Source organism: Heloderma suspectum, chromosome 1 (assembly GCF_057233095.1).
Source record: "Heloderma suspectum isolate Gila_16-S chromosome 1, 16-S_ref, whole genome shotgun sequence".
Lineage (NCBI taxonomy): Eukaryota > Metazoa > Chordata > Lepidosauria > Squamata > Helodermatidae > Heloderma > Heloderma suspectum.
This window is the reverse complement of record NC_139458.1, coordinates 398,772,716-398,789,503: the sequence shown is the minus strand read 5'-3', so window position 1 is coordinate 398,789,503 and position 16,788 is coordinate 398,772,716.

The window sequence follows — 16,788 nt, the reverse complement described above, 5'->3', positions numbered from 1 at the left end:
AGCTAATAGAGTTTTGCCAAGAGAACACGCTGATCATAGCAAACACTCTTTTCCAACAGCATAAGAGGCGACTCTACACATGGACGTCACCAGATGGTCGATATCGAAATCAGATTGATTATGTCCTTTGCAGCCAAAGATGGAGAAGCTCCATACAGTCAGCAAAAACAAGACCTGGAGCTGACTGTGGCTCAGATCATGAGCTGCTTCTTGCAAAATTTCGGCTTAAATTGAAGAACGTCGGGAAAACCACTAAACCGTTCAGGTATGACCTAAATCATATCCCTGATGAATATACAGTGGAGGTGAGGAATAGATTTCAGGGATTAGACCTGATAGACAGAGTGCCTGAGGAACTATGGACGGAGGTCCGTAACATTGTTCAGGAGGCAGCAACGAAATCCATCCCAAAGAAAAAGAAATGCAAGAAAGCCAAGTGGCTGTCTGAGGAGGCTTTACAAGTAGCTGAGGGAAGAAGGGAAGCGAAAAGCAAGGGAGAAAGGGGAAGATATACCCAACTGAATGCAGAGTTCCAGAGAATAGCAAGGAGAGACAAGAAGGCCTTCTTAAATGAACAATGCAAAGAAATCGAGGAAAACAACAGAATGGGAAAGACTAGAGATCTCTTCAAGAAAATTGGAGATCTCAAGGGAACGTTTTGTGCAAAGACGGGCATGATAAAGGACAAAGAAGGCAGGGACCTAACAGAAGCAGATGAGATTAAGAAGAGGTGGCAAGAATACACAGAAGAACTATACAGGAAAGATCTGAATGTCCCTGATAGCCATGATAGTGCGGTCACTGAACTTGAGCCGGACATCCTAGAGAGTGAAGTCAAGTGGGCCTTAGGAAGCATTAGTAACAACAAAGCTAGCGGAGATGACAGTATTCCAGCCGAGCTATTTAAAATCCTAAAAGATGATGCTGTTAAAGTGCTGCATTCAATATGCCAACAAATCTGGAACACTCAACAGTGGCCACAAGACTGGAAAAGGTCAGTTTACATTCCAATTCCAAAGAAGGGCAACGCCAAAGAGTGTTCAAACTACCGCACAATTGCGCTCATTTCACATGCCAGCAAGGTGATGCTCAAAATCCTACAAGCTAGGCTTCAGCAGTATGCAAACCGAGAACTACCGGAAGTACAAGCTGGGTTTCGAAGAGGCAGAGGAACTAGAGATCAAATCGCCAACATTCGCTGCATCATGGAGAAAGCAAGAGAATTCCAGAAAAATGTCTATTTCTGCTTCATTGACTACGCTAAAGCCTTTGATTGTGTGGATCACAACAAACTGTGGCAAATTCTTAAAGTGATGGGAGTACCAGACCACCTTACCTGTCTGCTGAGAAACCTGTACGAGGGTCAAGAAGCAACAGTAAGAACCAGACATGGAACAACCGATTGGTTCAAAATTGGGAAAGGAGTACGACAAGGCTGCATATTGTCACCCTGCTTATTTAACTTATATGCAGAGTACATCATGAGAAATGCCGGGTTGGATGAATCAGAGGTCGGAATTAAGATTGCCGGGAGAATTATCAACAACCTCCGATATGCAGACGATACCACCCTAATGGCAGAAAGCGAAGAGGATCTCAAGAGCCTCTTGTTGAGGGTGAAAGAGGAGAGTGCAAAAGCTGGTTTGAAACTCAACATTAAAAAAACGAAGATCATGGCATCTGGCCCCATCACTTCCTGGCATATAGAAGGGGAAGAAATGGAAGCAGTGACAGATTTTACTTTCTTGGGCTCCAAGATCACCGCAGATGGTGACTGTAGCCCTGAAATTAAAAGACGCTTGCTCCTTGGGAGGAAAGCTATGGCAAACCTAGACAGCATAGTAAGAAGCAGAGACATCACCTTGCCGACAAAGGTCCGTCTAATCAAAGCTATGGTTTTCCCAGTAGTAATGTATGGCTGTGAGAGCTGGACTATAAGGAAGGCTGAGCGCCGAAGAATTGATGCTTTCGAACTGTGGTGCTGGAGAAGACTCTTACGAGTCCCCTGGACTGCAAGGAGGTCAAATCAGTCCATCCTAAAGGAAATCAACCCTGAGTGCTCATTGGAAGGACAGATACTGAAGCTGAAGCTCCAATATTTTGGCCACCTAATGCGAAGAGAAAACTCTCTGGAAAAGACCCTGATGCTGGGAAAGACTGAAGGCCAAAGGAGAAGGGGACGGCAGAGGATGAGATGGCTAGATAGCATCACGGATGCAATGAATATGAACTTGAGCACGCTCCGGGAGAGAGCGCAGGACAGGAAGGCCTGGCGTGCTATGGTCCATGGGGTCACGAAGAGTCGGACACGACTGAACGACTGAACAAGGCCAGAGAAGTCAACTATTATTCTGGTGGCTTAGTTTTAAGCCACACCAACCCTGTACACATTCATTCCCTTAACAAACTACATAAAAGAACAATTATTCAGATTTATACAAGCAATTCACATGTGATTTAGTTACAAGATAAGTTGAATAGTGGGTATGGCAATCTACATACTGAGAACTTTTTCATTTCCTGTAGGAAAATAGGTAGTAGCTTGAGAACACATCAGCATTGAGACGCAGGCTATAGTGCCAAACTTCAGGTGAGACTAAGCTCTATATATTTTTTGTATTAGCTAAAGCAACTGCAAACACTGAAATCATAACCAGAGAAGCAGCCTAGGGAATGGGATGAGGAAGCTGCTTACCCTTTCCCCTCTGGCCATTATTATTCTGCTCAAAATCTTTCTCCTAAGCTCATTTTTGCCCTATGGGGAAGAGACATGATCTCTATAGTTTTATCCTGCAGGTGAAAATGCAGCTTGTGGGAGAAATGCTAAGCAGCAAAAGCAGCTGCAAGTGAAAGGGTTGTGCAGCCTTTCCTCCCTACCCACTACCACCACCATCGGTTTTCTGGACAAGATTGTAGCATGTGTGCATCTGCCTTTGGTTGAATTCTAAAACACAGAAAAAATACAGGTGGATGGATCTAGAAGTGCCTCCCAAACAGCATATAGCTTAATATGAAACATTTCCTATTTCCCTTACAAACTTTAAGATAATTTAATCAGCTGTGGTATAGACATTCACATTTTTATAAGAGATGCTGCATGCTTTGCATTTTTGTTTTGTTTGTCGCTTAGCTAAAAGGAAATAATCCAAAGATAGTGCAGAACCAATTTACTTGGTTTCTTGGAGCACAGCTTTAGTAAATTACCATTTTTCTATGCTTTAGGTTTCATTCTAAGCATTAGGCTGATAGAGCTGTATATTTACCCCTTAAAGCAGCTCAATGGCTGAATTCCATTTCAGGGAAGTTTTCAGGGGCCACATTCCTGTACAAAAGCAGGGAAACCAAATGACTGGTGGTCAAGGAATGCCAGGAGGGCCAGATTTGACTCCCAGACCTCACCATCATATTCAGTCTGCATTGCACTAGAAAGACTAAATATTTTGTCAGGGTTTGTTATGGCCATATCACTCATTTCCTCTGGGACTCTCAGACAAAGAATTAACGAAGTTCTCAGTACAAATCACATACACAAGAATGTGATTTTTTTAAAAAAAGACCAACCCCACGGAAAGCTTCACTTTTTATTACCATTTTTTCATTGTCTAGAAACTTTTAAAGAGCATTACAATGTATTTATCACAAGGTGCTATTAGCACACAGCTTGCTTCAAGTGTTACCAATTCATGGACAGATTAGAGGGCACATTAATAACATAGTTAATATGAAGTGTTTAGAGCCTTTACGTCGGTGACAAATACGACTCAGCCAAATTTCCTGACCATAGAGGCCACGGAGGAACAATTTGGTAGATTTCATCAACAGTTCTAATTATGTTCCTGTCAAGTTGAGAACAAAGCAATCCATAACTGGGGGGCTGCTTAGAGACAGTGGCACATAAGAGTAATTTATGCCCGAGACAGAGGACCCTTTCTGAAGTTACTGTGAACAACGCTCGACTAACAAGTGGGTTCAAAAAGGAATTTATTAAGGAAAAACAAGAGCCATCCAACTAAGGCTGTCTTTTCAGGGGCAGGCTTTGGAGGCATTATGAGGCAAGGACTTCTAGTTAACTCTTGTCTATGATGGACGCACCAGGTGCCTTCTACAATGGTATATTGTAAGAAGCAGAATTTCAGCTGCAAAACTTCACTGGGACATTACTTTGATGATTCATGCAGTTAAAGTCTTTACCAAAGACAAATTGTGGGATTTCTACATGTGACAAAAAATGACTCATAAATACAAAGCTGATGCAGACATTCACCTATACTCATGCAGGTTACATATATGATATTGTTTGTTTGCTGGCATTTTCAACCTGTGGGAATTTCAGCAGCAGCATCACAGAAGCAGAATACTGTAAAATACCCTTTTATAGAAGGCTATAAATAAAGCACCAATGAAATACGCAAAGGAATTATTAGCAAATGTAAACTAAAATGCCATGATATACTTTGCACATTTCATAAGACAGCTAGACTAAGGAGGTGGGATAGAAGAGAAGAGGGGAAAGCTCTTGTGTAATTTTGAGTCATTTCCTACTGTGATTTATATTGGGATGCAGTCTGTGTTCTTTCAAACTGGGTAATTTTATAAATGACATTCTTATTAGATTTTGTGAAAAGGCAAAGATGCCTCCCTGGTGTGAGGAAAAGAGTTATTATTGGAAACATATCATCAAGGTTGGGATTTTTTTGTTTGTTTGTTACTAATACATTGTGGATTAGCATAAAATAATGCTTAATAAATTAAATTCAGAATAAAAGTGAAAATTAAGGAAATGGAAAAATGAAATGAATTACCTAAGCTGCACTCAAAATGTGAACATATTACAACTGTTTAATAATAGGCATTGGATGCTTATTAGGTTTTTTATTACTACCAGGAATTTTCTGATTTTATTTCAAAAAGAGAGAGAAAAATACTCCTAGCTAAGAATTTTGCCACCCACTGGGTTCCATTTTCATAACAGACTAACACCTTGATACAAATGGATTGGCCAAAAAATCCGGCTTGATCCAGATAGGACAGAGGCACTATTAGTGGGTGTTTCCTCTATCCAGATAAATGGTGCTCAAAGTGTTCTGGAAAGGGATGCAGTCCCCTTAAAGGATCAGGTTCGTGGTTTGGAGGTCCTCTTCAATCCATCACTAGCAGTAGAGGCAACGGTCACGTCTGCAGGAAGGAGTGCTTTTTACCATCAGCTGGTATTCCAGTTGGTATTCCAGCTACAACTCTATCTGGATGTAGATAACCTGGCTTCAATGATCCATGCTATGGTAACCACTCTTTGGGGATTATTGCAATGCACTGTACACAGGGCTGCTTTTGAGGATTGGAAAATTCAGTTGGTACAGAAGGGCAGCAAGCATTTTAACTGGGACCAGATGCTGTGAATATACTATGTTGGTCTTTTTCACCTCCACTGGCTCCCAGTTAGTTTCCAAACATAATTCATAGTGGTTGTGACACACTGATAATTCAAGAATTCATATGCAGGCTATGCATATTTTCTTACCTCTTGGTCTCACTCTCTAGCAACAGGATGATCCTGTCTCTCCTCATACTTGTTTTGGGCAACTACCAGTGCAATTCTACTCAGAAGTAAGTCCAACTGACTTCAATGGGACCTGTTCTGAGTTAAGTGTGTATAGGATTGCAGCCTAAGAGCCAATTGTAACATGCTAAAATAGCATGTGATGCGGTCCTTCTTGGACTGTACCACTTCAAATGACAGATAAAAAATTGGCTTGAACCAGTTAATTTATTTTTATTTATTCATTACATTTATACCCCACCTTTCTTCCACTGTGGAACTCAAGGTGTCCACATGTGGTTCCCAGGTGGTCTTCCCTCCAAGCACTGACCAGACCCAGACCTGCTTAGCTTCAACAAGGTGGCTGCCTCCTGTGCCTTCAGACTATGACCTGGGACTTACCTGAATATGGTAAATTAGCAAATCAGGGAGAAGGACTTTAGTCTATCCTGCTTTCGGACATGCTAACTTTCCTCGTTGAAGCAGGTTTAACATGGGACAGGAGCAGGTGGCCATATTTTCCATCAGCACTCTGAAAGAAGGACGACACCATATGCTATGTTTCTGTTTGTTTGAAATGTCTCCTCAAGCAGCCAAGGCATGATGATTCCATGAAGTGTCTTACATCTGTGATTGAGCAGTGGAAAACTAATTTGGTGCTTCATTTGTATGTAGAGCATAAACTGGATACATTTGCAGATTGATCCACCTTGTGTTTCATCAAAACAAATGAAACTCTGCTGGAGAGCCCAACCACAGAGATTAGGCTACTACTTTCAAAAGCATTAGGCATAGGCTATTGCCACTGTGCCAATTCTCCTAAATTTTCCTTTGCTATTATAAATCACATAGATTGGACTCTTGCTCACCTTGTGTGGAATACCTGCCAATAAGAAGGTGGAACACTGTTTATGGAAGTTATTCTTTTACAGGCCAAACCTTTAGCAAATTTACTTAGAATCAAGCCCTACTGAATTCAGATGAATTTCTATATGCACAGAATTGCAGTCATGATGGTCTAAATTAAAACTAATAAACTGAAGAAGGGCAGTGAACATTAAGGAAGAGTTTCCATGTAATTGTACTTCTATGAAAGTTTCAGTTATAGAATCATAAGAGTTGAAAGGGGCTTTGAAGGCTCTACACTGCAGGGTACAGCTAGAGCAGGGTACATGCCTGATGGCCATCCAGCCTCTGCTTAAATATATCCAACAAAGGAGAATCCACAATCCCCCAAGGTAATCTGTCTCACCATTGAACAGCTCTTACTATTAGGAAGTGTCTCGTAATGTTTAAATGAAATCCGATTCCCTGCAATTGCATCTGTTGGTTCTAGTCCTGCCCTCTGGAGAACAAGTCTGCTCAATCTTCTGCATGGCAGCCTTTTAGATATTTGAGGACTGCTATCATGTCTCTCCTTATTCTTCTCTTCTCCAGGCTAAACATATCCAGCTCTTTCAACCATTCTTCATAGGACTTGGTTTCCAGACTCATCATCATCCTGGTTATTCTTCTGTAGACACGCTGAACATGAATTATATTAACCTTTCTCATATATGTTTCTGTCACATTTGCAGATATCTAGTGCTAAATCACAAAGCTTTATTTATTTTAATTTTATCTATTAAATTTTTTAATCGCCCATCTGGCTGGTCACCCAGCCACTCTGGGCGATGTACAATGTATAATAAAACAGTTTAAAACAATAAAATTCTACAGTAAAAACATTTTCTAAAATACCCTAACCAACCACAAATGCCTGCCTGAACAACCACGTTTTTAATGCACGGCAGAAGCTCATTAAAGAGGGGGCATGACGGAGTTCCCTAGGGAGGGAGTTCCACAGAGTGGGGGCCACCACAGAAAAGGCCCTCTTCCTCATTCCCACCAGTCTAACTGTCCTGGATGACGGGACAGACAGAAGGCCATCCGAGGCTAATCTTGTTAAGTGGCCTGTCTGGTGTTGCTGGAGGCGCTCCTTAAGATAGGCTGGGCCAGAACCATATAGGGTTTTAAAGGTCAAAACCAACACCTTGAATTTGGCCCGGAAAACAACTGGTAACCAGTGCAACTCCTTCAGCACTGGAGTGATGTGATCTCGCCGGCGGCTGCCTTTAATCAGGGGACCTGCCGCGTTCTGTACCAGCTGCAGCTTCCAAACTGTCTTCAAGGGTAACCCCACATAGAGCGCATTACAGTAGTCTAAACAAGAGGAGACCAGGGCATGTACTACCAATGGAAGCAGATGGTCGGGAAGGAAGGGGTGCAGCCGCCGTATCAGATGGAGTTGATACAGCGCTGTCCAGCTCACAGCTGACACCTGCGCCTTCATGGACAGCTGGGAGTCCAAAATGACCCCCAGGCTGCGGACCTGGTCTTTCAAGGGTAGCCGTACCCCATTCAACACCAGGTCAGCATCCTCCAGCCTCCTCTTGTCTCCCACCAAAAGTACCTCAGTCTTGTCAGGGTTCAGCTTCAGCTTATTCCTCCCCAGCCAGCCACTCACCGTCTCCAGACATTTGGATAAGGATTCTACGGCCAACCTTGGTGAAGATTTGAACGAGAGGTAGAGCTGCGTGTCATCCACATATTGATGACACCGCACCCCAAACCTCCTGATAGCCCCCAGCGGCTTCACACAGATGTTAAATAGCATGGGGGAGAGGATGGAACCCTGTGGCACCCCACCCTGTGGCCACGGGTCCGAAACCTCCTCTCCCAGTGCTACCCTCTGGTACCTGCCGGAGAGGAAGGACCGGAACCACCGCAATACGGTGTCTCCAATGCCCAACCCCTCCAGGCGGTCCAGGAGGATACCGTGGTCAGCAGTATCAAAAGCCGCTGAGAGGTCAAGGAGAACAAGGAAGGAGCATTCACCCCTATCTAGAGCCCTCCTCATATCATCCACCAAGGCCGTTTCCGTCCCATGCCCAAGCCTGAAGCTCGACTGAAATGGGTCTAGATAATCGGCTTCTTCCAAGTGTGCCTTCAACTGCATCGCCACCACCCGCTCAATCACCTTGCCCCAAAATGGCAGATTTGAGACTGGGCGAAAATTGTTCAGAACTTGAGGATCCAAGGAGGGCTTCTTTAACAGCGGTCTTATCACTGTCTCCTTGAGGGCTGATGGCATCACTCCTTCCTCAAGGGAGGCATTCACCACCGCCCTGATCCCCTCACCCAGTCTCTTTCTGCAGCCCATAATGAGCCAAGATGGGCAAGGATCAAGTAAGCAGGTGGTCGGCCTTACAGATGAAAGCACCTTGTCCACTTCATCAGGAGGAAGAAGCTGGAACCGATCCCACAAAATCGGTTTGCCACAGGCTGCCTCTTGCTCACTAACTGTATCCACAGCGTGCAGAGTAACACACCTAATCTGATCAATTTTATCTGCAAAGTGCCTTGCCAAGGCCTCAAAGGAGGCCTTAGAATGCTCCAGTGGTTCCGGACCACTTGGAACAGCTCCTGGGACAGCACTCTGCAGACGCGATAGAGGCAGCATAATATTCCTTTTTTGCTGCCTTCACCGCCACGTGATAGGCTGAAGATACAGCTCTAGCCCGTGTCTGATTTTCTTTGGAGCGAGACGTCCGCCACTGGCGCTCTAGCCATCTCACCTCCTGCTTCAGGGCTCGTAACCGTGGATTGAACCAGTTTCGGAGCCACCTGATCTAATGCCCCAGTGATTGCGGCATTCCAGCCACCCATCAGGGTCTCGGCCACTGGCGTGCTCCAGAGAATCCCCAAGCGTGTTCAGGAATCCATTTGGATCCATAAGACGCCTAGGGCGGACCATTTTAATGGGTCCTCCACCCCTGCGGAGGGGTTGTGGAACCAAGAAGTCTAACATCACCAGATAGTGATCTGACCATGACAAGGGGGGGGGGTGGATATACCCCTGACTTCCAGATCACTCCCTGCTTCTCCAGAAACAAACACAAGGTCTAGTGCATGATCAGCTATATGGGTGGGCCCAGTTAGAATATGGTGCAGCTCCCAGGAAGCCATGAAGACTTCCATGAAGTCCCGAGGTGCTCCTGTGAGGATGGCCTCCGAATGTACATTGAAGTCCCCCAACGCCACTAAGTTAGGGGACTGCACGCACACATCAGAGACCACCTCAAGCTCCTCGGCCAGGGAGTCAGTCGTGCAGCGGGGTGGACGGTCCACGAGCAGAATCCCCAGACTGCCCTTCGGGCCCAACCTCCAGTACATGCACTCAGCAACCTTGGTTTCCCGGAGAGGGGGTCTGGTGAAGACTAAGGGCTCTCGGTAGATAACAGCCACTCCCCCTCCCCGATCCCCAGCCCTTGGCTGCTGTGCATACAAAAATCCGGCTGGACACATGGCTGCAAGGGTTGGAGCAGCAGCCTCGGCCAGCCAGGTCTCCGTAATACATGCCAGGTCTGCACCCTTGTCCAGGATCATGTCATGGATGAGGGAGGTTTTCTGGGTAACAGACCTGGCATTGCAGAGCAGCAAACAAAGGCCAGAAGATGGGGTCACGCCTCCCCCAGCCATCCTTTGGCTCTGGACAGGCCTGGAGCAGGGGACAGATACTACACATCTTTCCCTTGTTCCCCTTACCTGGCATGGCCTGCCCCTAACGCTCCACCAGCGCCTGCCACCCAGCCTCGGTATGTTCTGGCCCCCAACACTCCCCCCACTGCCTCCATAAGATGGACACATGCCCCCTCACTCCCGCCTATCAGGCAGGCTACCCACCCCTAAAAACACAACAGAATCCCCTAGAAATTAAACAACAACAACTAAAAAATCCCTTTAAAAATAATGCCAGGCAGAAGTCCATGGGGAAGGCCTGGTGGTGGTGGTGGAAGTGGCAGCAGCGGCAGCAGGCCCAGCAGTAGCAGGCACACCTCTTCCCCGGTGGTGGTGGTGGTGGCTTCTCCTGCAGGCTCTGGCTCTCCCAGGCCTCCTCAGCCAGCTAACTTATGTAGCCCCTCCAGGGAGGGGCAGGTGGAAGCAGCACAGCTGGCTCGGTACCTGGGGGCCTGGTCCTGTAGGGACTGGCGGTCTGCCAGGCAGAAGTCTGCGGGGAAGGCCTGGTGTTGGTGGTGCTGGTGGCGGCGGCAGCAGCAGCAGGCCCAGCAGCAGCAGGCACGCCTCTTCCCCGGTGGTGGTGGCTTCTCCTACAGGCCCTGGCTCTCCCAGGCCAGCCAGCTTATATAGCCCCTCCAGGGTCTGAAAGCACATTGAAAGCTTTCCAATGTGTTTGGAAGAAACATGCCTGAAATTCTCTATTTATCCTTCACACATTGTTTAAAATTTTGGAAGACAATCTTTTTGTTTTACTAATCCCTTTGCTCCATTATTATTTGTTACAACTTGAGAACATGTTTTGGAAACATCACAAATAGTGGTAAGCTACAGAAACATCACCACAAATGGCCATAGGCTACAGAAGGTGGCTCTTTAGTAGTTAAGAATCACCACTGAGCAAGTTTCAGTGTGACAGGAATAAAAACCAAGAATGAAATTAATGTGTGCTTTTCACCGATGGGTTAAAAACCAAAAGCGATAACGCACTGAGTTTAAGTGCAGACTGCGCATCTTTTGTAGATATTTTTCCTTTTCTGTTTCTTTCTGAAATCAGAGGAAGCTCCTGGCCTAGCAAAACTGTAATCACTCAGCAGGAACCTGGTAGAAGGACAATACAGCCAACAGCTAGGCAGCAGGAAAATGAAGGAAATCTCTCCCCCCCTTCCCTCTTATGTTGTTTAAAGAGGCTTGGCATGAATTAATCTTCCTGGTTGTTGTTCAGGTGTTAAGTCGTGTCCGACTCTTCGTCACCCCGTGGACCATAGCACGCCAGGCCTTCCTGTCCTCTGCTCTCTCCCGGAGTGTGCTCAAGTTCATATTCATTGCATCGGTGATGCTATCTAGCCATCCTCTGCCATCCCCTTCTCCTTTTGCCTTCAATCTTTCCCAGCATCAGGGTCTTTTCCAGTGACTTTTCTCTTTGCATTAGGTGGCCAAAATATTTGAGCTTCCAACAATGTCTTACTCATTCCAAGCAATCATCAATTTCTGCATCAAGTGGTTTGGTGGATCTACAACTGGTAGCAGCAGCAAAGTAAGCCCAGCATGCAAACATTTGGCTAATTTAAAGTCCTTGTGCTGGCGAATCAAACATGACAAGACAACAGCAAAAGGGAGAAGCTATTATCCCAAAATGAGAGCCAGCGGATGGCTGAAATTAGTCTGAATGGCAGAGACAATGGCAATGGAAAGAGCAAGAACACCTGAGAATGATGATCTCAGATAAAAACAGATACCAGCATAAATAAATCATTTGAAATGGTGGAAGTGTGAGAATAATGATAGGGAAAAGTTCTACGTCCAAGTAAACAATATACATTCGAAAGGCATACAAAATAGTTGGTTAATCACATACTTTACAAGAGGAACACCTTTGCCAATGAAAACAGAGAATATTATATTTGTCACACTGCATGAATGAATATCCTGCTGCCTGATGCCTGCCCTTATAAAGGGAAGGCACTTAGGACAGTATGGCCTTAATCTGAAGAAACAGTAGCAGGGCTAGTCCAGTGGGCCCATAGAGCTCATCAAGCTGCCAGTCCTCAAAGAACTGATGAGGGTAGTAGGAGGTGGAGGGCAAGGGAATTAAATTTTGAAACGCATTTGGGAGAATACATTCAGAGCAAGGATGTTCATGAGCCATGAACCCTGGTGATGGCTTCCAGCACACAGAATGATGACCTGTGGGTTCACTGGAGAGGAAGCAAGTTGTCTTTTGCTAAGATTAACAATTTAAAAGTGCTGAAATTAATTTTGTTTAATAGCTGTGGGTCCACACACGCCTTACAAAGAAGGTTGCAAGGTCAGCAAGCTTTGATAGCCATTTAAAATGCAGCTTTTTAATAGGGGCAGTAGATTTAGGGTGGTTAAAACATTAAAAGACCTTTAGAAAGTAAAGAAATGGTAATGGGTCGAGCTAGTACTATATCCCATATCTTGGGTTAACCTGTTTACTTTTTTCATGACATGCAGGTTCTGTGAAAATAACCCTCTTTTTATCAGCTATGGTCTTGTGATGGTAGAGTGATGTGAAACTAAACAAAGGTGAAAGGTTATAAATGAAAGGAGTAAAAAATAAATGAAATAGGGAGGAAACAGGTTACTCAGTCCTTAACTCAGCTATATTCTCCACACAGAAATGTATGAAAGAAACGGCCTGAGAGAGAAAAAGCACCAACAAGAAACTCCTCAGATCCTTTTCATCATTCTGAAGTAGTTCATTATTGACTCTCATCTGCCTACATGAACAAGAGTGCTGAACTCTGTAAGCCACTCCAGTATTGCACAAATGTTTGTTCAGCGACACACAGAGATTACTACAACTATGAAAGTGACATTAAATTTTTTTTAAAGGAAGAATATCTGGCACGGAGCTGAAATGAAATTTTGCAAAAATCACAAAATATGCTATATTTTCAAAGTCCATAATTTGGATTCTAATGTCAAAACATGTCCCCAAAATCAAATATTTGATTGTTTGGATTGTTAAATGAATGAAATTATTATTGCAAAATCTTTAGATATCAAATGTTGATGCTAGATATCAAATAGTTGGACAATAATAGCACATCCAAACTAAAACAACACAACAGAGAACCAATATCAAATTATTAAATCCTTTACCAGTCCTCAAGTAGATAACCAACCACAATATATGGGATAATTATTGAATTTAATACTATGGGCCAAGGCTCCTTTGACAGAGAATACTATTAAAAGGGTGCTATCACAGAGGATTACTCCCCCCAAGACCTAGTTGAATCTACCTTCCAAAGAGGGGGGAAATAGAGGAGGGTTCTATCTGGAAATCTCAGAGGTTTCATGGGGAAAAGGTATTAAGTACCTAGTACTTCAAGTACACTACTAAGGACCTAAACCAAGCAGAGCTTTATAGCTCATCCCTAGTACCTTGAATCATCCCCAGACATACACTGGCAACTGATGGTAAGAACAACTTTGTTGTGCTGCTGAATCACAAAAGTAGGTGTGCTATTGGAGGTCCCAAACAGTCTTCTGGGGCAGCCTCACATAAAGGAATTTATAGTAATCTATCCAGTATTGATTATACTATCAAAATATATTGATCATACAATAATATTATAAAAGATTAGCTGTGACATGACATTATTAATTTTCAGATTCAGGAGCCATTTCCTGACAATGAGGGAACTTGTTAGTCATTAGAAGGCTTAAATTAATTCAGCTGTATGCTCACCTCTGACACTCACCAGAACTGGCATACCAACCATTTTTCTCTATCTGTTCCTCTTGGAGACAGAACAAAGGAAAGAAGACTTTCAGGAAAAATTAAGACACCACTGCAAGGAAAATAATTTCAAACTGCCACTGAATACTGCTCTAAATGATACATGCTATTGTATACCATATTGCTGGCTTGCTTCTTTTTCTCCTGCCTGTAAGTCAATTTCATATCCTCATGCAGCAGTTCAAGGAAACCTCAGTTCACAGTTCAGCAAGGCCCTACTTAAAAGGTAAGCCTGACACAGGTCCTTAGGGCATCTCATCCATCCTGTGCTTGGATGGCATTCGCCACCAAGGGACCCCATTAAGAATGAAGGGCAAACTGAAATCCTAACCCAAAGCACTCTGAAACACAGCACTAGTATACTGGCAAATGCACGATGGATGAGATTCCATTTGTCTTCAAAGTATGGGAGCCAATATATCCGCCTCAGTATAAACTCAGCTTTATTTTCCAACCTTGTAGTGTTCTTAAAACAATACACATAAACCAGCCCATCCACCTGGGGATGCAATAGCAAAGCAGTGCCACCCAAGACTCCAATTAAACAGCTTGTCCAGTCTGGTATTACAGTCCAACAGTGTGCAGGAGGCCATACAAGCTTGTGCTTAAAATAATATGCCCCACAAAAAAAATAATAACCAACAACATACGGTGAATTAACACTTACAAGACCTGCTTAGTGGTAAATGCTTTTGTCAAATACGTGAAGAAGAAATAATGGACAGAAGCTATGAGTATTCCTTAGTCCAATCAAAAGGTTTATCTTCTGTCTCAGTCTAGTCGAAAGATTTATCTATATGACATTTGATGGCCAGATCTATTTGACTTCTTCACTAACTCCTTATAAGGTCAATGCCTTCCACTTCATTTCAGAGACAGAACAAAGTCAAACAAGTGCATCATATTACATTAGGTCAAAATTTAGCTTAATGGGGTTTATATAAATATTTAAAGTTAAAGCAGTGTCTGATATCCCTCTTGAGTAGCAATTTTCGCCAAAAAGTAATTCTTGCCAGAGTTTGGTCAGCCCAGACAAAAGCTTTGTAGCTTTCACAGTTTGGTGTGGCATTTGTTCCAGTGGAGTACTGGAGCTAGGGCTCACAGGGATGCAGCACAGGCGCTTTTTTTTTTTTTAATTACCAGGATGCTGATGTCATCTGCTCCCCCACCCCACCCCCAGAGACTTCTCTGTTCCTTCTGAGCTTAGCTGCAATCCTCACAGTAGCTGAGGGAAATTAATTTTCCCAGCAACAATATATTGTTCCCTGTGTAATGCAAAATAGTTTTCATTGGCTTGGACTTGAATGGGCAGTTAAGATCCATTAGCTTTACAAAAGACCTCCTCTTGGTGGAGATGAAAACTGCTCGAACCAGTTTATTGATATGGATCAATGCAGCTGTCTGCACTTTTTTACTCTCTTTGGGAGAATAGCTATAGGGACCATCATGATGAGTTCCTGCACTTCAAAATTTATCACAAGCCATTGATTTGTTCTATAGGAAGAAAAAGGAATAAAACCATATAGAATTCCTATTCTCTTTCTCTCCATTTCCAAGAGCCAGCAGCAGAGGTAAGGATGGACCAAAAGTAGTAGTGGGGAAGATCCAGTATGGTGTACTGGCTAGAGTGTTGGACTAGGACTCGGGAGACCCAGTTCAAATCTGCACTTAGCCATGAAGCTCAGAAAGTGACCTTGGAGCCATCACTATCTCTCTATAACCTATCTCACAGGGTTGTTGTAAATATAAAATGGAGGCAGGGAGAACCATGTATGATGCCTCTCCCAGTTTCCTTCCTTTTCCTAAATTAGCCTCTTTACAGATTTGCAATATGCATGGGTGGGAAATGGAGATGCAAATTTCTGATGCATTTATAATTCATAGGACATTTATGTATTGAATATCATTAAAAAGTCACTGGTGTTCTAAATATTATTATGGATTATTTACATTAAATATTGCAGAGATACAAGAGGTCCTTACTCTTCAGTGCTTATAATCTGTCCTAAAATATTAAGCAAATAACTGCTGAAATGATGACACAATATATATTTTCTTTTTACCAGCAGAACACACAATCTACCAAAATCAGTAGGGAGTATCCACTATATCCACTGACATTAATGGACCTTAAATGAATCACAACTATCTCATTCTATTACTTTCAACATAACATGCAGCCCTTCTGCAAGTATACATGTTTACTCAGAAATGTTCAGTGGGGCTTCCTTCCAAATAAGTCCGCATAGGATTGCAGCTTTAGCAATGACTATTCATTTACAGGCGCAATCCAGGAAAAACTAAAATTCAATAAAGTTTGCTCAGAAATTCTGCAACAGAGCAAGAACAAAACAGTTTGTCTCCTGAGTAATGATAAAGTACTGTCTCACAATCAGAAAATCATGTTAGCCTTCATCAATAGCTTGCCAAGAAATACTGAGCCCAAAATGAAAGCAGAGCAAAGAACAAGGGCAAATGAAATTTAACTATAGAAATTACTTCCTTCAGACAAAGATATAAACCATTCAGGAATTAAGTCTGCAAAAGCAAAAGTAACTCCATTATAATTACTGCACATTTTGAGCCCTCATCTCCCCTCACACATCCTGAGAGTGCAGAGATTTTCGGAACTTGATTTTATTATAGGAAGACAATGTATTTTCAGCAGTGTTTTACAAAATATTCCATCAGCAAAAGTGTAAGGCAGGTCGGATACAGACTAACTTTTCTAAGGTATTAAATTAAAAGATGTTGAATTAAGTTAAATGCCCCACATTGAATTGACATTTCCCTTTTTTTAATGCAAGCTAAGATTGATGAAAAATACCACTTATCTACATTAAGGGTCAAAATATCCAGCAAAAGAAGTCTCTGGTTCATCGCGTCAGAGCAAAGTCAGTCTTACATAATCTGAGGACCAGGA